Raw genomic sequence first — 21,466 nt, 5'->3', positions numbered from 1 at the left:
TGCCAGGATGTCTGAAAGCAGTAGCGGCTACATGCCGAAGCCTAGAGCAGAGTGAGGGAATCGTGATGGGATATCCAGTAAGAGTGTTTGTACCTCACAGTGTGGCGATCCTATTAACAAGGAGTCGAACACAGTTCATGTCACATAGTCGGCTGACTAAGTATGAAAAAGTCATTCTAGGTGCAAACAATGTGAGTCTGGAAAGATGTGTGAATGTGAATCCAGCTACACTTTTGCCTGATGCAGGGAGCGTGGAAATAAGAGAAGAGGTTGATCATGATTGTCTGGATGTGCTTGACTACTGCACGAAACCTCGACCTGATATAAGAGATCTGCCACTGCCAGAAAGTGATCATGTGTTTTTTGTGGATGGATCCTGTTTAAGAACGGATGAAGGAGTGTTGAGCGCAGCCTATGCAGTGTGCACAGTTTCAGCAGTTATAGAAGCATCACCCTTGAAAGGAGTTAAATCCGCTCAAGTAGCAGAAATAGTGGCATTAACCAAGGCATGCAAAATTGGGAGAAATGCAAGAGTGACTGTGATGACTGATAGCCAGTATGGCTTCGGAGTTGTCCACGACTTCGGCCAATTATGGCTGCAAAGAGGTGTCCTGACCTCAAGTGGAACTCCCATAAGGAATGCAGAAGTAGTTGGAAAATTGCTCGAGGCAATACAAATGCCCAAAGAATTGGCTGTGGTAAAATGTGCTGCTCATGGACAGGGTAGTGATTACATCACTACCGGCAATCGCTTTGCAAATGACATGGCTCAGTATTGTGCCCGAAACAAATACTCAATTAATCGGTCAAAAGAAAAGGAAATGTCTTCTTGCTCCATAATGTTTACTAACGTTGTGGGAACATGGGATGAAGTGAGGCAGTTGCAGGATGAGGCAGTTGATGAGGAAATGAGGCAGTGGTTAAAAGCAGGTTGTGCACCCAGGGAAAAAGATCATGTGTGGGTTTATCGGGATGGAAGACCAGTAATGCCTGATAGCATGATGTCAACCATGGCACGGAAGTATCATGGCCAATGACATCTGGGAAGAGATGCCATGATAAGGGCTTTTAAGCAGACCTGTTACAACCCAAAATTTAGGTTGATCGCAGAAAGTCTCTGTCAGAGATGCCTGACATGTCAACAGTACAATCCTGGAAGGAAAACTGTGGTGAGTCTAGGCACCATAGGCCGGGAGGGAGGACCTTTCACCAGAATGCAAGTAGATTTCATTGAAATGCCCCCTTTTAACAAACTGAGGTATGTTTTGATGGTAGTTTGTCTGTTCTCTAGGTGGGTAGAAGCATATCCAACCAGAAGAAATGATGGAATCACAGTGGCTAAGCTATTGTTGAGGGAATTCATCCCAAGGTACGGGTTCCCAGTAACCATAGAATCAGACAGAGGAGGACATTTCTACAATGAGATCATGAGATTGATCTGTGAAGCATTGGGTGTACAACAAAAACTGCATTGTGCCTACCGACCAGAGGCTTCTGGTGTGGTTGAGCAAATGAATGGTACTATCAAAAACAGAATAGGAAAAATGTGTTTGGCCACAGGTATGAAATGGCCAGATGTCTTGCCTCTGGTTTTGATGACCATTAGGTCTACTCCAGACAGAACTACAGGTTTGAGTCCACACGAGATCATCATGGGACGCGCCATGAGACATGTGTTTGTACCAGTCCACAAGCTGATGACTATAACTGATGACATGATTTTGGATTACTGTAAAGGCCTGGCTGACGCAGTTCATTCTGTGTTTCACCAGGTTGAAGCGGATGCCACCACACTTGAAAAGAAACCAGCCCATGATTTAAGCCCAGGGGACTGGGTGAGGATAAAAGTCCACAGAAGAAGAAATTGCCTGGTTCCAAGGTGGGGAAGGCCAAGATAGGTCATCTTGACCGCAACAACTGCTGTGAAGTGTGCTGGACTGAAAAACTGGATACATGCAAGTCACACTTTGAGAGTTCCAAATCCAGCAGACGGCATTGGAAAAAAATACTTTGATGAATCAGAATCAAGTGATGAGTCAAGTAATGAGAATATCAATTCAAAAGAAAATCCTGAAAGGGGGGAGAATGAGCCAAGATTAGTTCAGACTCCCAGAGAACAAATTCTGAGGAAAAGATTGCAGATTTCCGATGGTTCAGATTCTGGAGATGAGCAAAACGCTAATGGTGAACACAGAAAGAAGAAAAGAAAAGAATGTCCAGTCAGAAGTAACTTTTACACCTGATGAGAGAGTAGAAGAAATCCCACCTGAGAAAATACTGGAAGAAGAAGGGACAGTCACAGAAAGAGAGGGACAGATTGCGGAAAAAGCCCGAGGAGGTGTAGGGAACTGCAACACCCAGCTAGGTGAAGGGAGAAATAGTCAGCAGGAGGATTGCGTGCCGGAGACCCGAGGAGGAACAGAAGTAGGGCCTACCCAAGAGGTGGAAAGGGAGACTTCTGAAAAGGAAAAAACAAATGAGACAGAATCTGAGGACAGTGAAACCGAAATACCAGAGGGTCGAGTTCTGAGAAAGAGAACTTGGATTGAGGAAAGAAACGGCAAACCAAGAAGAAACGCTAAAGGTGATCTTTGGCCAAACAAAATTAAGAAGCTGAGATATCGATTGATACGAGCTAAACCCTCAGAGGCTGAACAAGTCAATGAAGTAACCAGTCAGCATCCAGAGAAAGAGGGAAAAACAGAAGTATCTGAAGCAAACAAACGAACAAGAAAACCTAACCAGAAGTATAAATCACCTGAATGGACGTACGTGCACTGCCTGAACAAAGGGAAGAGGCAGATAGTCAAGGAAATCCAGAGGAGACTCTGCTGAAATTTATAAAAGAAGAAGAAACAGGGGAGATCCTGAGAGTTATCTTATCCGACATCGGAGAGGAAGCGGAAGATCAGGAAATCCTGCATGTGGATGACGAAAAAGAAGTGAAAAACGACGAAAGGCCGAGCTGAGTAAATTAAATCGATTCTTGTAGGAATACACAGGATTGAATAAGAAAATTGAAATAGTTGGATCACCTGATAAGATCTTAAATCTTGTAGGAAAGCTACAAGAGGCGGAGTAGAAGAGGCTAAGTCAAAAGACACGGTTAATTTTATCAAGATGGCTAACATAGATGATAACAAGAGTAGATGTACCTTCATGAAAAGATGGTGCAAGACATGTTGCTGTTGTACAGGACTATTAATGCTTCTTTGGAGCGTACTCGCTCTTTTGATCTCTTTCAAAGTAACTTTAGATACACTAGCAGGACATACTGAGAATATAACTAAAATAGTGAAAAACTCGCAAAAGGTAATACCGGTTAGAACAAGCACAGAGCATGTGCCTCAAGATAGGTTAATAAATGATTTTTCTAGCAATGTGTTTTCAAAATTATTGTATGAATATGTAAAAACAATGGAAGTAAGGGATTGATACGTTTGTATGCAATTACCTGCATCTGTTTCAGAAGGGGTGACTTATCATCACCTCCCAGCAACTTATGGAATAACATATAGCGTTTTAACTAGTATATTTTATCACGTAGGGAAATTAGAGTATAATTTATCTAATATAGATAATATTCTTGGACGATTACCCATGAATAAAGAATTAAATCCAGCTAAAGATGCTAATGTATTAGGAGAAATATTTATAGAAACTAAAGGACTAACACTAGAATATATTTTTAAGAACAATTTAACGTGCAGTTTGAAAACAGAAGAGAAAACATTTTTGGATATGGTTGAAGAGAGGAGATTGAAAATACACAAGAATGCAGAGGGACATAAAGAAGGGGAAAACATTTGGGAAATAGATGGGTGGAGACACCGGGTGGAGTTAAACCAACGATAGCTATAGACTCATCCCAGAAAGGCAAATTATGCATCATGAGGGAAAGATCCCAATATGATATGATTATATCTATATAGGGACAAGTGAATGTCATAATACATATTTCATTGCTTCCGGATGGGGATTTAGAGGTGGAGAAGATCCAGTCTTCCCTGGATTGTACTATATTTGTGGGAATAAGGCTTACTACAGGTTGCCCGACCATTGGTATGGCACATGTTATGTTGGCCTGGTCTTTCCAAAGATCTTTCACATGGATAGTGTGGAAAATAGTGGACCAAATAACCTACTAATGCGTAGCAGAAGAGAAACCTGGTTAGAAATTGTAGGTGATATTTTTGGAGCCTTGATACCAGCAGTGGGAATATCTTGGAATGCAAATAATATTCGGAAATTGTCAACCATAGTGGATCGCTTGTCAACAAGCACCGCTGGAGGTTTTCTTTTGGTAAACACTGAGTTGGTTGCCATGCGTGCTATGATTATGCAAAATCGACTTGCCCTTGATATTTTATTGGCAAAAGAGGGTGGAGTCTGTGGAATGCTGAAAGTTCAACATTGTTGCACTTACATTCCTGATGAAAGCAAAGATCTAAAAGTATATATTAAGAATATTACAGAATTGCATGATGAAATAAAACCACTGGAGGTTGAAAGTATCTGGACTAGAATTAGTAATAAGATGGCTGCTATTAAAGCTTTCTTAGGTAAATTAGGTAGTACTATAATTGGGAAAATATTATTTCCATTAAACTGTGTAATTTTCGTATTATTGATACTTAGATTAGGATGTATGTGTTGTAGACACAGAAGAAATAAAAAGAAGGCTAAACGAGAAATTTACAAAAAGAGAGAAAAGAAACCAGAAAAAGATCTCAATGAAATAGAAATGGAAGAATGGAAGGAGAGTATGTATGACAAAACTAAGAGAGACGATGAAAGGGAAACAGAATTTTAATTGAGCAAGAAGACATTTCAAATTTCTATAAAAGGGGAAATAAATTGATTTTTGTGGGTTTTGTTTGGTGATAGAATCACCAAAGGGGGGATTGATGGAGCGGGTAAAATGTTTTCTTTTTATATACCCAATCCATTTATATAAGTTTATATTAAAATGATTAATAATTAATTCTAATAATTAATTGATTGATGTGATGGTACTAACTAACATGATTAACAAAGTAAATACACGTGGGAATGCATTTGCATGGCTAAAATTAATAAGTGAACTAAGTTGTATGCATATTAAAACGATAAGTGTTGCTTGAGTAGTGTTAATGTGATTTGCGCTTAAATAAACATACATTAATGGCTTTAGATGTTGCATATGGCTAGATAAATGCACGCACATATGGGTATTAGCAGGGAAATAACACTGTTTCAATTATTTCCATGTATTAATTACGATTTTGTGTTTTCTTTACTTAAGTTGACTATTCTGGCCTACCAAAAGATGGCCGCCAACTGAAGCCTAACTAAAGTACATTAATTCATCATTTGAACAATGGAGGAAGGCGCCTGCACTGACTTCATTCGTGTCCTTTGTGTGACCTGATATGGCATGTCCATGAAGACTACTCTGGGCGAGATGCCAATGTCCCTGAACAAGAAACAATTGTTGCCATTTGGGAACCAAAAGCCACCTATTCACAATAGACTGATACTTTCCTGACCTGGGAACATCCTTTCCCATGCCGCTAGTTTATTCATCATCTGTATGGGAATATTGAAAAATGTTTCTTAATGTATTTGGATGTGGCTGAATTCAGCCAATCAGGGGCCTGGAAATAAAGAAAATGTTACTATCATATGTAAATTTTAGTATAAATATTAGTAGACTAGAGATGTATTAGATCCACTTCCTGAACTGATAATCTGAGGTCCCGACGCTGACAGAGAGGACGGTGACGCCATATGATTGAGCAACACTCTGACTGAATTTGCTGAGGACCGGTTCTGACTTAGAAAACGACAAATAGCCAGAATAGGTAAATATGACAAAAGATAATATGACACTGTTAGGATTTTAACCTGAAAATTTAATTAGATAAAGAAAAAACATTATTTGAAGAACTGTGTCGGGTGATTATTTCTGGTAATGTTTTATTGATTTAAATGAGAGTTAAAGTGATTTCCATCAAAACCTATCTTAACTAAATGATCTAGTCGACCTCCGGATGGAGGAACTAGTAGGGTAAATCGATAGATGTGGTTTCCTCTATCCAGAGTGTAGAATCTGTAGTTCGAGAGATTGAATATCCCCTATAGGCACGGATAGTGTGATGAGAATGAAAGTTGGTGTTATGGGCCCCACCAGCGTGTGATGTGTGTCTGTGCGTGTGACTGAGAAATCATTCCGTCCATGGAAGCAGGGAAAGATTTTATGCTCAGAACTGCACCACTAACATTCAGAATGTATGGCACATGTGTGACGTATCTTAATACCTTCTTGATGGAATCAAAGTAAAAAACTGAAAGCATTTCCTACTGAGGAGACTGCAGTAAATGAGGAAATTAGGAAACTTCACAACAAATAAATCTCCCAAGATGGCCACCAGACACAAAAGAGCCTAAATGCAGCACAAATATCACCCAGATGTAGCCCACATGTAGCCCAATGACAGAAGTGTGCAAAACACTTATTTTTTGTGTATTTGCAGTTTTATATAGTTTAGACTTGTCAGGTATTGGAATGCTTTACATGAGCATTGGTTACATCACACAAGATCAAATTCATTTTGGTTGTAGACATGGGGAGATTAAGTGATTTGACCACAACCACAGAATGTTGAGCTGAAGCAGAAACTCCAAACTGGTTCCCCAGTTGCAAAGTCTGCAGCTCTGGAAGTAACACCACATCCTCTCGCCAAGGTGCAACATTTAATCAAGTGGTCAACTGGATAAAAAAACATAAAGATTACAAATAATTTAAAAGTTCTTTGTCGCTATTTGAAAACTCAGAAAATATGTCCTCATTTTAGTTTTTTAGAGCACTATCCATAATTTTTGATGCAAATAAGACCCTCTTATATATGTAATTTCTAAAGGAAATACTCTAGGTATTACAGTTTTGATTACATCAAGATTACGTCAGGCATTCCACAGTTTTGTAATAAATATAGAATGTTAGCAATCTAGTTGTTCATTGGGATACTGTTGAGAGGTAGAGGCCAGGTGCACGGACTCTGAAAATTGAAGGCAGGTAGGAGAGTGTAGAGGCAACAATTTGACCACACTGGGCAGGCAGGAAGGGCAGTGGCAGCACAACAGACTATGGAGGGAAGTGGAAAGGGGGGCAGGGGCAACAAACCAACAATACAGGACTGGCAAGAGAGGCTGTGGCAATATAATAGACCATTGTGGGCAGAAGGAAGAGACAGTGGTAGTACAACCATACATGCCAACAGACCCGTTTCAGCCAAGAAACGTCCAATGTATTAAAGCTCAAATGGGCTTTATTTGATCTGTCTCCTGTCTACAATCTCCTCTTTTTCAATGTAACTCAAAGGTGAAAATCAATACCCCAGGTTTTTTTCAAAATCTCCCTCTTACCAAGTTCAAAATGTCCGCAAGTATGGTACATTGAATCATGGTAGGCAGGAGGAATTGGGGTAGGGACATGGACTCGGATAAGAGAGGACAGGAGGGACATGGAGAGTTGCACCAAACTGACCCTACAGGGCAGGCATCAGGGTTTGCAGCAACACAATACACCACACAGCGCATGCGGGATGGGAGTGCAGCACAACAATCCATAGAAAGCAATAGGGAGGGGACAGGACCATGCACATGGACGACAGAGAACAGATGGGAAAGAGGCAATGGTAGCTAGCTGACCATAATGGACAGACAGGAGAGAAAGCTGCAGCATAACAGACCATAAAGGGCAGGAGGGACGGATCAGGGGTATTACAATGGAACAGACAAGCCAGGAGGGAGGGAATAGGGGGTCTGCACATGGAAACAGAGGGCTGGGGGCAAGGTGGCAGGGCAGGAGCAGCAAGATGACCATGGAGGTCAGGCAGGATGGGCACTAGAAACAAGACACACCATGAAGAGAAACAATGAGACTATGGTGGCATACACACAGACCATGGAGGGAAGGTGGGAGGGGGTCAGGGGCAGCTAGCTGACCACACAGGGAAGGTGGGAGGGGCCATGGCAGCTCAGAAGACCATGCATGGCAAGCGGGAGGGTTAGTGGCAGCACAATGGCTATGATGGGCAAGAAGGAGGGTGTAGGGGCATGCACAAAGGACCATGGAGGATAGAAGGGAGGGTCAGGACCTGGGCACAGACAAGAGAGTTCAGGGGAAGGGGCCTCACAACAGACCGCGCGGGGCAGGCAGGAGGAGCAGTTGCAGCACAACAGATCAGGGAGGGCAGAAGGGTGTGGCAGTAAAATGGACCATGGAGGACAGGAGGAAGGGGATAGGGGCATAGCATGGGGACAGGCAGGGTGGAGGTGGCAGGGACAGATTACAGTCATCTGACAATGCTAGGCAGGTGGGAGGGGAGTGGCAGCTCAACAGAACACTCAGAGTAGATAGGAGTGGCAGGTCCATGGAACATAGTGGGCAAAAAGGATGGAGCAGGGGCATGCACAAAGACATCGGAGGGCAGGGGGAAGGAGAATAGGGGCAGCAAGCTAAGCACAGAGGCTAAGCAGGAGGTCAATGATGGGCCATAGAATTGGGCAATGGAGGGCAGGAGGAGTGGACTGGTACATCATGCTAAATGGAGGGCAGTGGCAGCACATCAGACCATGCATGGCAGGAGGGAGGAGGCTAGTCCATGGATTCAGACAACAGAGGATAGGGAGGAGGTGGATGGGGCAGCAAGCTAACTGTTCAAAGAAGGTCGGTATTAGGAACTTTATTGTTTTTAAAATGTGTGTCTGTGCGAACTACTTAAAATATGAACAAGTATGCAGCATAATCTCACTTTTATTCAGGAAGAAGAGGACGTTTGTGACTGTGACTCCGGGCTCACTTGGCAGAAACACCCCCTGACCCTCCACCCCCATCGCAAAATGTAATGCCCGTGAAAAGGGTAGGTGGACGCAGTGTTATATAGAACATAGTCCTGAGAGCATGATTGAAAATGAAAACTAGATGTAGTAAATGGTATAAACTATGCACCAAAAAGTGTGATATAAGATGAACCGGGGCGTGAAATATAATATGCAATACATTGTACGCAATGACAGATTCATTGGAGAGCGCGAGATAGCACAGGCACTAGCGCGTGCTATGCGATATGCGCCTTGGAGTGTAATATGCACAGGGCAGTGTTGTGTAACATAACTAGTCTCTAAAGTTGTAATATAAAATATGTGCTGGGGAGTGTAACGTTGCATATGCACTGTGACAAAGATATGGATCCCAGATTGTAATATGTATGGCATAGCGCTGTGCGTTATAACATACACATCGAGGAAGGCACGTTAGATGGGGCAATATAACGCGTGCGAAGGCAAGTGTGGCATGACATATTCACGGGGTGGCGTTACAGTGCACATGGGCTAGAGAGTGTCATAGCATACGCACTAGCTGGTGGAATACAACACAGAGGTGTGAGGCAATCGGTGGGCACTGGTGGGTGTAACACAGCATTGGGCTCAGCCAGGAGCACGCTGTGAGTCTCAAGTGAGGTTCGTCTCCTTTCCAGAGAGTAAAATAAAAAGTATTACACATCCGGCGGTGGATGTGTTTTTTATTAACCGTGAGGAGGGTTTCTTGCATAGTTTGATCGAATTTTTGTCGAATCCCCTTTGAATGGCTTGGTGTGCGTGTATATTAAATGTGCCCGTCAATAGCTACCCATGTTTGTATAAATAAACGACAAGGGTGTCTACTTGGAGAGTACCCACCGGCGGGGGTGCCGGGATTAGGCACGGTAGGGCATCAGACACGTCAGAGCTTCACTAGCGGTGTAAATACATTCCATGTGGATTCATTCTATGCATAGTCGCCTTTTAATGAATATCACGCAAATCGACATGGTGATAGGTACATACGGTTTGTCCAGCATGTCCTAGGTGTTTCTATAAATATATATATTTTTAAAATAATAAAAAACAAAGGCCGGCCCCGGGGGATGGGGTCCCCGGAGCCATAAGTGGCCTGAGGAGGGGGGCAACGCAGCCCCCTCCTAAAGAATTTAAATTAAGGCCATGACCCGCGGGGTTTAGGCCTTGGGAGGGCCAAATTTATTTTTTTCAACAAAAAAATTAGGGTGCAGGCCCTGGGGGATGGGGTCCCCAGGGCCAGTAAATTAGAAAAAGAAGGGGGGCCACACAGCCCTCCTTCTTAAAAAAATAAAATAAATAAAAGACCGGCATCGCGCTGGAGGCCATGCCCCCTCCTTGCAGCACTCTGCAAACGCGCCCCCTGGCCAGTTGTAAGTTGGGGAATTAATTCCCCTTCAATACTGAGGGTCCCTGTGGGACAACTAGCCAAACAGGTATCTCCAGTGTGCGCCAGGGAGCTGCGATGCAGACAGGTGTTCTGAGGCCACGCCCCTTTTTACACCTCTATGCAACGCAGCTCTGTGGCGCTTACTGGAGGTACCTAGTGGGCTAGTTTGACCCTAGGGACCCTTAGGATTCAAGGGGACTTAATCTCTCAACTTAGAACGGACACAGTGGTGAAGGGAGGGGACGGGCCTGAGGTGACGTGTGCAAACACGCCCTGTGGCGCGTTTTAAGTTGGGGAGATAATTCCCTTTCAATCCTGAGGGACCCTGGGGGCTAACTAGCCCACCAGGTGCTTCCAGTAAGCGCCACTGAGCTGCGTTGCAGAGAGGTGGTCCAGGCCGTGCCACTTTTTACACCTCTCTGCAATGGCGCTTACTGGACGTACCTAGTGGGCTATTTTGCCCCTAGGGATCCTCAGGATTCAAGGGGACTTAATCTCCCAACTTAAAAAACAGCCACAGGGCATGTTTACACAGTGGGGAAGGAAGGGGACGGGGCCTGAGGTGACGTGTGCAAACACGCCCTATGGCGCGTTTTAAGTTGGGGAAATAATTCCCCTTCAATCCTGAGGGCCCCTGGGGGCTAACTAGCCCACCAGGTGCTTCCAGTAAGCGCCACTGAGCTGCGTTGCAGAGAGGTGGTCCAGGCCGTGCCACTTTTTACACCTCTCTGCAACGCAGCTCTGTGGCGCATACTGGAGGTACCTAGTGGGCTAGTTGGACCCTAAGGACCCTCAGGATTCAAATTAACTTAATCTCCCAACTAAAAACGCCCACAGGGCGTGTTTACACAGTGGTGAAGGGAGGAGACGGGGCCTGAGTTAACGTGTGCAAACAAGCCCTGTGGCGCGTTTTAAGTTGGGGAAATAATTCCCCTTCAATCCTGAGGGCCCCTGGGGGCTAACTAGCCCACCAGGTGCTTCCAGTAAGCGCCACTGAGCTGCGTTGCAGAGAGGTGGTCCAGGCCGTGCCACTTTTTACACCTCTCTTCAACGCAGCTCTGTGGCGCATACTGGAGGTACCTAGTGGTCTAGTTGGACCCTAGGGACCCTCAGGATTCAAGGGGACTTAATCTCCCAACTTAAAACGGAAACAGGGAGTGTTTACACAGTGGGGAAGTGAGGGGACGGGGCCTGAGGTGACGTGTGCAAACACGCCCTGTGGCGCGTTTTAAGAGGTAGTTTTAATCCCCTGCCCTATTATATACTAGGGGCTTACAGAGGAGGTCATGCTGATCACAGGGGGACCCCAACACATAGTGTTCCCTAGTGTATGTAGGTGTTTTCACTGTATTCTGAGTGTCTTTTAACATAGCACTGGCTCTAGGACTGGTTAGTCAGACTCAGTTACCACCAGTATCCGTCTGAAAAAGTTGAGGGTACAGGATGATTTTGCAACAAGGCTTCTTTCTGCTCTTCTGTTTGTTCTTTCTGCACGTTATCCTTCTTCCTGCACTTTTCTTCGTCTTTGAGGACTTCTGTTGCTTCTTTCTGCATTTCTTTTTTTTCTTTCTGTGCGTTTTTTCTTCTTTCTTCACATGTCCTATCTCTGTAGGCATAGTTTGAAATTAGCATTTAAAAAACCTTTGAAATTCACTGACAAAACCATAGGTTTCAGGCACGTTATAGTTAGGAATTAGCATTTAAAAAACCTTAGAAATTCACTGAAAAAACCATAGGTTTCAGGGGCGTTATAGTTAGCTGAACTTTTCACTCGTACAAAACCATTGAAATTCCCCCTTTATAGTTAGTTCAGCTAACTATAACTCGCGCGCCCGCAATGCACTGCTGATGATGTCACATATTACATCACTCATGACATGGTCAGTGACATCACTCATGACATCACTTATGACATCTCAAATGACATCACTAATGACATCACTGATGACATCATCCTTGTGATAGAGTGGCAGACCTCCTCTTTCCCTAATATAACCTTTGATACACACATTCAAAAATAGAAACTACAATGTTCAAAACAATGGACATACCAATACCAGTTACAACAACCTATTCAGTAATTCTAAGATCCACATACACATCCACTCATTCACCAACAGTCCTCTACAGTCACTCATACATGTACTCACTCATCATATGTACTCACACACCTATACATCCTGTTACACAACGCCACTCATCCATAGAGTTACTCACACACATAGTCACTCATGCTAATAAAGAATCAAACATCCATTTACTTGCATATACAGTTATACACACTCCACCACACTTACTTCTACAGAAACTTACACATACTTAGTCTTTTAAACAATCACTTATAGTAACACATACTTATTCATACAGGAACTCTTTCAATCTCTCACTCTCATATATACTCACTTATATACGCCAATAGTCACATATACTAGTTTAAAACATATGTAGTTACTCATAAAGACACTATTGAGACAGTCTATCACTCACTAACACACCCATGCACACACTCATCCACCCATACAGTCTTGCACACATGCTGTCTTCAACACATACAAACAGTGAGTCACTCATTCATGCACCTATGCACTACGTAATACCCCCCACCGAACCATACAGACACTCAGACACTCATACTGATACTCAAAAAAACAACTAATAACCTATATAGACACTCATGTCGCTACTCACCAACCCATGCAGCCACTTATACACAAAGTGAGAGACTGATACAGATATTTACACATTTAAACATTACTCACTAAGCCATGTATTCACTAAGATACACTTAATCAGTCAGTTATACAATCAATTTTTCAAAAACAAATCATCCATTTAGACACTTATATACCCATTTATTCTTCCATCGACCTTGAGATATACATATATAAAACATATGTAATTTTCAGAAAAACACACATTCACTGGATGATGTCATGAGTGATGTCATTTGAGATGTCATCAGTGATGTCATGAGTGATGTCACTGACCATGTCATGAGTGATGTAATATGTGACATCATCTGCAGTGCATTGCGGGCGCGCGAGTTATAGTTAGCTGAACCAACTATCATGGGGGAATTTCAATGGTTTAGTACGAGTGAAAAGTCCAGCTAACTATAACGGCCCTGAAACCTATGTTTTTTTCAGTGAATTTCTATATATATATTTATATCTATCTATATATTCACTGAAAAAACCAAAGGTTTCAGGGGTGTTATAGTTAGGAATTGGCATAGAGACTAGAGATTGGCGGAAGGTTTCTCTAACTACCTTCACTAATAACTGGGGAATGTCTCCTTCCCATCTTACGGGAGACGTTAATCAGGATGCTCTAGCTTTTAAGATGCAAGTAATTCAAACTCTAGATAGTATTGCTCCGGGGGTGTTGAGGAATACTGTTCAAAATCGTCCTTCCGCCCCATGGTTTACGGATGATCTTAAAGCTAGAAAGAGTGCCTGTAAGAAGCTGGAAAGAGTCTGGCGACGGAACTATTCCTTGGAAGCCAAACTCATCTATAAAAACGCCCTTAGGATTTTTCATCGCATTAAGCGGTCAGCCATGAGAAACCATTTCGCTAATCAGATTCGAGCGGCTAACAATTCAAAAAAAGAAATCTTCAAGATTGTAGAAGGTTTCACTAATCCTCTGGCCTCCCTAAGTCCCATACCTGTGTCTCAAATTTTGTGTGAGAATCTGGCAACCTTTTTTTATGAGAAAATTGCAGAAATATATTCTTCGTTTCCTCCTTGCAAAGAACCAGATCCGTCCATGAGCAATGGGTATGGAAATCAGTCCTGGACTAATTTGCTGTCTTTGAATACACTCAATCCCTGGTTGACCTTGAACTTGTAAAATCGGGTTCCCCGGCAGACCCTTTGCCTGCTAGGTTCTACAAGACTCTTGCTCAGGGGCTAAATCCAGTCCTGAATATTATCTGGAACCAGTCGCTGAAAACTGGAAACTATCCAGCTGTGTGGAGGAAAGCCTTGGTTAGACCCGTCTTAAAAAAAAAAAGGAGTTGATCCCTTGGTATTAAAAAACTATCGCCCTATCTCTTTACTCTCAGCTCCAGCTAAAGTTTTGGAGAAGGAAGTTCAGAGGCAACTTTCGAGGTTCCTGGATTCCAACAACCTGTTGCATGACTCCCAGTCTGGTTTTAGAGGTACATTTAGCACTGAGACTGCGCTCCTGGAGGCTACGGAGATTCTGAGAGAAACTGTGGACAAAGGACACTGTGCAATGCTTGTGTTATTAGATCTTTCTGCGGCATTTGATACCGTGTCCCATAAAATCCTACTGCACAGATTAGAGAATGTTGGTCTATCAGGAGCAGTTTTGTCGTGGTTCCAGACTTTTTTGGAGGGACGCTCGCAACAGGTGGTGTTGGGTCCGCATTCCTCACAAATAAAATTGCTGTCATGCGGAGTTCCTCAGGGCTCTGCATTGAGCCCGACACTTTTTAATGTTTACCTGGCTCCCCTGGCCTCTATAATTGAGAAACACGGCCTACGTGTTGTCAACTATGCTGACGACACCCAGCTCCTTTTCTCGTTTGATGAAAAGGATGGAGGAAGGATGGTGAGTGTTAAGAGCTGTATGTTGGATATAGTATCTTGGATGTCGGACAACTGTCTAAAGTTGAACACAGAAAAGATGGAGGTTTTATTTTTTAATAACAAATCTCCATTGTCCTCAGAATGTTGGTGGCCTACCACCTTAAATCCTGCACCGGCTCCAGTCAGGGTGGCTCGGAACCTAGGCGTTAAGATGGATACAGAGCTTTCTGGAAAGGATCACATTGCGCAGCTCTCCGCAGTTTGTTTTTGGAAGCTTAGAATGCTGCACCGTTTTCTTCACTTCCTGCCTGTAGACTGTCGTCAAACGGTGGTGCATGCCACCATCACTTCACGCCTGGATTACGCAAACAGTCTATTCATTGGACTTCCAGACGATCTGACAGCCAGGCTTCAGCTAATCCAAAACGCAGCAGCTAGATTAATCAGAAATATCCCTGTCCGTCATAGAATCTCCCCTCATCTGGCCAGTTTACACTGGCTACCTATAAAGAAAAGAGTGCTTTTTAAGGCTATGGTACTAATCCATCGTGCCTTGCATAATATCGGCCCTCTATATCTTAGAGCTAGAATTCAAAGGTACTCGCAAAATAGACTTTTAAGATCTAATAATCTGAATCTTCTTAAGGTACCTAAATTTAGAAAGGTCAGAATGGGCGGTCGGTCATTTTCTGTCCGGGCACCCACTGTTTGGAATTCTATGCCGAAGGATCTTAGAGCGCTTGAGAAAGAAAATGTCTTCAGAAAGGCCTTGAAAACCTGGCTTTTTCTTTTGCATTGATTCATCTCCTCACTGGTCACAGCTCTTTTCCGTTCAGGTCCACATGATTAGTAACAGCACCGGGACACCTCAGTTGGAGGTAGCTGTGCGCTATATAAGCTCCCATAACATAACATAACATAACATATAGGGAAAGGCCTGTTGAAGAATGAGTGGGTATACAAGTGTGTGAATGGATGATTTTCTAGGTGCGTAACTGACTCTATAAGTGAGTCATTAAATGTATCTTACTGCAGACTAGTGACTAAACTGTGTGAATGTCTGTATGTGTCTGTGTGTTGTTGTATAAGTGGCTGCAAGGTTTTGTGAATAGCTATATGAGTGTCTATATGGGTTATTGATTGGTTGTCTGAGTATCTGTATGGGTGCCTGAGTGTTTTTGTGGGTAGGATGTGTGTGACTCTGTGCATAGATGTGTGAGTGGGTGATTCTATGGGTTCATGGTTTTTAAGAGTGCAACTGTATGGTTGGGTGAGTGTATGTATGGGTGTGTTAGTGATTGAATGTATATCTCAGTTGTACATTTATCAGTTACTACATATGTGAAACGCACTGTGTATGTGTGTAAGAGTATATAACTATCTATATGTGAGAGTGTGTGATTGCGGGAGTGGCTGTATGGATGAGTGTGTGCTTGTATTAGTAATTGTATAAGAGCGTCAGAATTTGTTAGTATTTTTATGAGTAAGTGAACTTGAGTGTGTTTAACTGTATAGGTGAGTAAATTGGACTGTGTTTAATTATTTGCACGACTGACTAGGTGTGTCGGTACCTCAATGGATGATTGGCGGTGTGTGGGTGTCTATATAGGTGTATAAATGCATATGATAGTCTTGTACGGAGTGACTGTAAGTATGAGTGACTGTACAGGTGAGTGAGTGAAGGTGTATGTAGACCTAAGAATCAATGAGTAGGTATGTAGTTATTGGTATTGGAGTATCTATGGTTTTCAAAATGGCCGTCTGAAATTTTGAGTCGGTGTATCAAAGGTTATATGAGGGTGTGAGAAGATGCACTAATTTATCACATGGATGACATCATCAGTGATGTCATCAGTGATTTCATTTGAGATGTCATCAGTGATGTCATCAGTGATGTCACTGACCATGTCATGAGTGATGTAATATGTGACGTCATCAGCAGTGCATTGCGGGGGCGCGAGTTATAGTTAGCTGAACTAACTATAACAGGGGAATTTCTAGGGTTTTGTATGAGGGAAATGTCCAGCTAACTATAACGCCCCTGAAACCTATGTTTTTTTCAGTGAATTTCTAAGGTTTTTTAAATGCCAATTCCTAACTATAACGCCCCTGAAACCTTTGTTTTTTTCAGTGAATATATATATATATATATATATATATATATATATATATATATATATATATATATATATATATATATATAATTTAAAAAATCTTAGAAATTCACTGAAAACACCACAGGTTTCGGGGACCTTATAGTTAGTTGGCCATTTCACTAGTACAAAACCAAAGAAATTCCTCCGTTATTGTTAGCTGAGCTGACTATATCTCACGCCCCCACAATACACTGCTGAAGACGTCACATATTACATCATTCATGACATGGTCAGTGACATCACTGATGACATCACTGATGACATCTCAAATGATATCACTGATGACATCACTGATGACATCATCCACATGATAATCTTATGCACCTCCTTATACCTTAATATAACCTTTGATACACCCACTCTAAAATACAGACTACCATTTTCGAAACCATAGACACACCAATACCAGTTACTACATACGCACTCACTGATTCCTAGGTCTACACACACATCCACTCATTCATCCATACTGTCACTCATACATGCAGTCACTCATCAATGTGTGACGATGGTTTCGTAAATGGTAGTCTGTATTTTACAGTGGGTGTATGAAAGGTTATATTAGGGTGTGAGGAGGTGCATCAGATTTTCATGTGGATGTTGTCATCAGTGATGTCATCAGTGATGTCACTAACCATGTCATGAATGATGTAATATGTGACGTCATCAGCAGTGGAGGCGCGAGTTATAGTTAGCTGAACTAACTATAACGATGGAATTTCTCTGGTTTTGAACGAGAGAAATGTACAACTAACAATAACGTCCCTCAAACCTATGGTTTTTTCAGTGAATTTCGAAGGTTTTTTAAATGCTAATTTCTAGCTATAACATGCCTGAAACCTATGGGTTTTTCAGTGAATTTCAATGGTTTTTTAAATGCTAATTTCTAATTATAACGTCCCTGAAACCTATGGTTTTTTCAGTGAATTTCAAAGGTTTTTTAAATGCTAATTTCTAACTATAACATAGCAGTCTCATTTTTAGAGTGGTGAAGAAAGGTGAGCGTGGCCTCCAAACACCTTTTAGCAATCCCACTGTGTGGGATTTACTGGAGGTAACAGGAGGGGTAGTTAGCCCCCAAACTCAACCTTAGGGGCCAAGTACCCCTTTTATTACCTCCAGTATGTCCCACACAGCAAAATTGCTAACTTGTTATATCAGGCCCAGCCCCCTCCCCGCACCACTGTGCAAACGCGCCCCTGGTGTGTTGTAAGTTAAGGGATTAAGTTCCCTTGAATCCTGAGAGTCCCTGGGGGCCAACTAGCCCACCAGGAACCTCCAGTAAGCGCCACAGAGCTGCATTCCAGAGAGGTGTTCTGAGGCCATGCCCCTTTTTATACCAAGCTGTAAACACAGCTTCTGCCGCACTACTGCTCAGAGGATGAAGTCCACTTGTGTCTTGAGGTCCTCAGGACACAAGAGGATGACATTGCCCCACCAGCAGTACGCCAGAAGCCGCGTTTGCAGAGTGTTGTAAAAAGGGGCGTGGCTTCGGACCACCTCTCTGCAACGCAGCTCTGTGGCACCTACTGGAGGTACCTGGTGGGCTTGTTGGCCCTCAGGAACACTAAGGATTGAAGGCGACTTGTGGGACCCCCTGAGCAGGCCTAGGAGGTCAAGGTGTTTCTACCCTGCCTCCTTTTCTTCTTTTTCAACCTCTTTTTCACTGTTTTCTTTTGACTCGGTAGAACCAAGTCACAAGATGGCTGCCAACACTTCCTGGTTTGAAGTGTTAGCAGCCAATCAGAGTGAGGCTCGTGCCCGGGAGGGTTCGCGAACCCTCCTCGGTGCTCAGATATATAAATGTTTTCTTTCTTTCATTTCACAGCAACTACTGACTGGATTTACACCATTTAACAATAAGGACTCTTTCTGAACCAAGGGCTACCTTTTTTCGAAATTTGGTGTAATTCTTCGGACTGTAGCTTTGTCTAAAGTTTCCTATGGAAATTATCATGGGGAAAACGGATTTTGGGACCCCCATTTTTTCTCGCCTCCCCGCTTGACGAATCACCCCGAAACTTTCAAGACAGGAGCTGACCGAAGCGGGCCACTAGTTTTGAAAATTTTGCGAAGATTCGTCAAACAACGCCAAAGTTATTGGGAAAACAAAAAACACTTTTTGAATAAAAGCGAGGTCATAACTATAACTACATACTGGCGACCACCAGTAGGTAATATATATATATATATATTATCATTACTGAGTTTCTTTTCATGCCCTCAGTGCTGGCCAAGTCACTGTGAAACATTACAACAGTATAACAGCTCTTCAATAAGATAACAGACTGCCTTTCAACTACAGAATGTTATAGGACAAAAGCACGCATTTCTTTTTACAGTTAACTAAACACATGTACATGTAATATACATAGGTGCTACCTATAATACTGTGATTGTGGTTTATATACTCTTACTCACGTGTTGGATGATCTGTTCCAGGTCTCCCTCCCCGCAGAACCCTCCCTAAATCCCTTCCCCTCATCTAGCCACTCTGCTCCTCTGTGTTTATAGATCAGAGTCTGCACTGCCAGAAGGTGGGCCTCTTGAGGGTACTGCTCCTGTGGAACATATCTGGTCTTGACAGTCTCAGTGAATCGAAGTCTCTTATGGCACAATTTATCTCTCTGTGGTATCCCGCCTCCGCTTTTAAAAGCAATAAAGCTGTTATACACAGATACCTGGGTGAGCGTAAGAATAGGAGACGGATCTAGACTGTCAAGGAAAATAGAGACACACCAGGGCCTAGAGCAAGGTTGTGTCCTTGCTCCGTACCTATTCAATTTATTTTTAGCAGATCTTATGCCTGTTTTGGATAAAGTAAATTCTCATCCTCCGAAACTGGGCTCTGTGCCCATATCTAATCTTCTATATGCTGATGATGCTTTCAGACACAAATAGGTCTGCAGAGACTTATAGATCATCTTTCTGTATATTCCGCAACAAAAGGGCTGACGATTAATCTAAAGGAAATTAAGAGCATGTAAGTGAGCAGAAAAATTAAAAAGAAGCACAAATTTTTTTGGGAAAAAAAACAATTGGAGCAAATAACAACCTATGGATACTTGGAAGTACTTTTTGATGATCAGGCTACTTTTAAGAAGCATAAGATGGTTTTGAAGAGGAAAGCTATTTCCCTGACACAGGTGTTCAAGATCTTATAAAGATGGTCCCAGCTATACACCACTACTGAGAGTAATTTCAGCCATCCATCACATACAGTAGTGAAGTAGTTTGTGGAAGGGACGCTGTTCTCTAAATTTGATCTCCTCCAAAGTATTTAGGTCTCTGTTCCAACTTGCCTTAAAAACATCACAAGCCCAGATAAGACTGGAGTTTGGACTTATAAATCAAATAATAGCTAGGAGGGGACGTGAAAACCTGGAACAGAATAAGAAAAGCCTCGGAAAATCTCCTTTGCCAATCTTTATGGGGTGAGATGCAAAGGAACGAAAAACTCCAGCACATATTTACTTAAATGCTGCAATAAAAGATCTGGGGATTCAATCAATGTGGGCAAATCCCCTGCCCCCAACCACTTTAAAAAAAGCTGATCAGTAAGACAGTAAAAGCAGTATTTGTTTTAAATGATAAAGAGAAATTTGCTAACAGAGCCTATGCCTGATCAGTGATCAATGAATATAAAACTCTCAAAATTCAACCATATCTAGAAACTGGTTGGTCAAGAAAATTGAAAATCGATTTTATGTACTACCGTTTTGGCAGAACCCCAGTTAAAGAAAATCAATGGAATGAAATATCTACAAAAACACTTTGTCGACTATATAATAAAGGGAAGGAGAACATTTTTTAGGTCGAGCCTATAGCGGCAGCGCGCATGCACTGCTCGCTTTGTGAGGCATGCAGTATTCAGTATGGAGTGGAAGCTTCGTGGAAGCTCAGCCCACTCTCTGCCCATCTTTTTCATTGGCTTAGTTCCTAAATGCTGCCTTCCGATTGGTTTTAGGCTTGTTAGTTCCTCCTTATGACTAGCCTGCCGTCATTTGTATCCTTCCATTGTTACTGGCCCCTTTACTTTGAGAGTTGCACATTATGTTTTATTTATACTGTGAGCACTATTTTCTTCCCAGTGCCTCCCCATCCCGCAGTCAATGCCTTCTCGCCCGCCCGTCCACACTCCCGTTTAAAATGCAATAGGTCTCACGTAAATGCGAGTCCTATTGCATTGCAAAATTGCGGCGGTTGAAGGACCAATTGGCGTTCTTTTTATTGTGCATTTATTCAGAATACAAATGTGTAGCTCAATATTCTGAGTATGTTTTTTTCACTTTTTAGGATCCACGGCACACATTTTATGTTTCGGCCCAGTGTGAAATAGAGGGAAGAAAACCCGCTGCACATTTTAACTGTAAATCGTATATGTTTGACGGGCTGATTTCACTGTGAAGTGTCATGGCTGATCTACTAGGAGCTCAACCATTGGGATATTTCGGGAGGGCTGCCATTGAGCTTGTCTATTT

Source organism: Triturus cristatus, chromosome 5_2 (assembly GCF_964204655.1).
Source record: "Triturus cristatus chromosome 5_2, aTriCri1.1, whole genome shotgun sequence".
In the NCBI taxonomy this organism is placed as follows: domain Eukaryota; kingdom Metazoa; phylum Chordata; class Amphibia; order Caudata; family Salamandridae; genus Triturus; species Triturus cristatus.
This window is presented reverse-complemented; position numbering follows the sequence as displayed.